This window comes from Aotus nancymaae, unplaced genomic scaffold (genome assembly GCF_030222135.1).
Source record: "Aotus nancymaae isolate 86718 unplaced genomic scaffold, 86718_ANA_hifiasm-v0.15.2.pri h1tg000033l, whole genome shotgun sequence".
Taxonomy (NCBI): Eukaryota; Metazoa; Chordata; class Mammalia; order Primates; family Aotidae; genus Aotus; species Aotus nancymaae.
Genome location: NW_026988447.1, coordinates 55,501,967 through 55,505,009, shown reverse-complemented (window position 1 = coordinate 55,505,009; position 3,043 = coordinate 55,501,967). Strand labels below are relative to the sequence as shown.

General features: G+C 46.7%; 1 pseudogene; it reads right to left on the bottom strand.

Moving 5' to 3' along the window:
* Positions 1–506: 506 nt before the first annotated feature.
* LOC110569433 (keratin, type I cytoskeletal 19-like) lies at positions 507–1,383 on the bottom strand (annotated as a pseudogene).
* Between the last annotated feature and the right edge of the window lie 1,660 nt (positions 1,384–3,043).

The window sequence follows — 3,043 nt, the reverse complement described above, 5'->3', positions numbered from 1 at the left end:
AAAGCTCTCCTCTCTCCTTGGCCTCCCAAAGTACTGTGATTATAGCTTTTAGCCACTGCATCAGACAGACACTTTTTTAAGTTAAAAAGAGCAAGGAGGGGAGAGTGACAACAGCAAGATGTTGAATAGGAGGTCCCAGACTTCATGTCCCTTCAACAAAAAGTCCAGCTAACAACTATCCACAGACAAGAACTTTTGTGAAAAAGCCCCTAAATTGGGAATGAGCCTGACTCCAGTGTGGACCACAGAACGAGATAAAAACCACATTAAAGAGTAAGAGACATGGTCTTATTTTGACCACATTTCTCCTTTTTTCCCCCCAAGTTGGCACAGGGCCACACAGACAGAATTCCCCTGGGTCCATTATTTTATTTTATTTTTTCCGTGAGCCATAAAATTTTATTGGCAGTTCAGGGTAAGAGCTAGGGGTAAGTATCCCTTCCTTCCCATTCTCCTACCCAGGAGACACCCTCTAACGGAGAGCAGAAGTCCAGGAGCCTGCTGCCTTAGAGGATCTTGGGGGTGGACAGGTTGTTGTAGTGATCTTCCTGACCCTGGAGCAAGGTGAGATAGGTGGCGATCTCCTGCTCCAGCCGTGACTTGATGTCCATAAGCCATGGGTATTCCTGATTCTGCCGCTCACTGTCAGCTCACACATTGCCCAGCTGAGCTTCAATACTGCTGATCAGTGCCTGGATCTGCACCAGCTGAGCTCCGAAGTGCGTCAGTGGCCTTCCAAGGTGGCTTTCATGCTAAGCTGGCACTGCAGCTCAATCTCAAGACCCTGGAGGGTGCGCCGCAGGTCAGTGACCTTGGACCTGTTCATCTGGAGCTGCTCCATGTGGTCAGCAATCTCCAGGTTCAGTTTCTCAGTCTGACTGGTGAGCCAGGCTTCACCATCCTTCCAGTTCTGCTCGGCCATGACCTCATATTGGCTCCGCATGTCACTCACGATCCTGGCAGCGTGGGTGCCCAGAGCTGAATCCACTTCCACACTGACCTGGCCTCCCACTTGTCCCCTCAGGGCCTTGATGTCTTCAGGTAGGCCAGCTCTTCCTTCAGGCCTTCAGTCTGCACCTCCAGTCCTGGCCAGGGTTAGCTCAACCCGCACCCTGTGCAGGCCATTATGTCACCCTCCACACTCATGAGCAGAGTCTGCTCCCTCTCATACTTGGTTCGGAAGTCATCTGCAGCCAGATAGGCATTGTCGATCTGCAGGACAGTCCTGGAGTTCTCAATGAAGGCACCAAGAATCTTGTCCTGAAGGTCCTCAATGGCCTTATAATAGTGGCTGCAGTCGTGGGAAGGCCTGGGGCTTATGATTTTAAAATAGGAAAACAACCAGAGACAGACATCCAGCTTCCCTAGCATTCCAGGGTGCATCCCAGGAAGCTCACACCAGTCTTGCTTTATGGGGAACACTGGAGTAATGGCATGGTTAGACTGTCTGGGGTCAGTTAGAAACAAAGGAGGCAGAGCTCACAGTGACCAGTGTGCAGATCTTGGCAGTAGCTCTCTGTTCCTGCCAGCTGTGGTGCCCAGTCAGAGATACCAGCCAACAGCACAGGCCACATGCAAAGCTGAACTGATCACTCCCAGAAGCATGGTGGGAAGTTCAACCTGGCTTTAGTCTCTAGACATCCAGCATCGAAGCCCAGCTTCAGAGCCCATTACAAGGCCCTGCCTACTCAGGGAGATGCCCACAACATTGCATTCTTCAAAACACAGGTGCTAAACCTGCCAGACATGGGAGGCCAATCAGTGACTTGATCTGGTCCCAGAGCCCACATCAAGGCACCACCCAGGCAGGGCAGCAAGCCTCAACTGTGGATTTCCATGGAGTATAGCCTCTGGTCCCATTTGTCCCAAACAGCAACTCTGTTAGCCACAAAACCCAGCCTGCAGCCCTGCCCAGCTGTGGAACCCAAACAGTGATACCACTCAGCCAGGGGATATACCCGGTGACCTGGCCTGATCAGGGACCATCACATTGCTTGGCCATCAGCTTCACTTGATAGCAAAGCCCAGTCAGTGGTTTCACTTCAAAGCAGAGCCCAGCCAGCAGCCTCATACAACCTCAGAGCAATGGCAGTGGCCCAGCCAACCAGAGAACCCAACAGCAACCTCTACCTACCTGTGGCCATTACCAGCTGACCTATCCAGAATCACAGGGTAGACTAAATAGTGAAAGTCTATCCCTACCAAAGAACAGCTGTAGACTGTAAGAGGTGGCTATCTCTTCAAATACACAAGACACCTATCAAGGATTATGAAAAATCAGGGAATCATGACACCTCCAAAAGAAACTAATAAAGCTCCAATGATGGACCATAAAGAAAGAGAAATCTATAAAATGACTGACAAAAAACTCAGAATAATCCTTTTAAGGAAACTCTGAACTACACGAATATAATGACAGAAAATTAAAAGAAAGAAAACAATACATGAACAAAATGAGAGGTTTGACAAGTAGGACCTTTAAAAAAAATCCTAGAGATGAGGAATGCAATGACTGAACTGAAAACATTTCATAGAAAACTTCATCAGCAGACTCAGTCAAGAAAAATAACCTCTGATCTCAAAGATGGAATATTTGAAATTATTCAGTCAGAGGAGAAAAAAAAATAAAGAATGCCTACAGGAATTATGCAGAACCATCAATAGAACTAACATGCATGTAATAGGAGTTCAAGAAGAAGACAGAAAAAAAGTATTAAAAGCATATTTGAAGAAATAGTGACTGAAAACTCTCCAAATTTGGAGAAAAGATGCCAGTATCTAGGTACAGAAAGTACAGGAGTTTCCAATCAATTTCAATTCAAAGAAGAGTTAACCAAGACATGTAATAATCAAACTATCAAAAATCAAAGATAAAGAAGAAATTCCGAGAGCAGCATGAGATAAGAAACATGTCACATATGAGGTAGTCTCAATGTCAGTGGATTTCTTAGCGGAAATGAGGGAGAAATAAAAGCTTTCCCAGACAAAGAAAAGCTAAGAGAGCTCATTACCATAACTAAGGGAGCTCATAAGGGTACAAAGT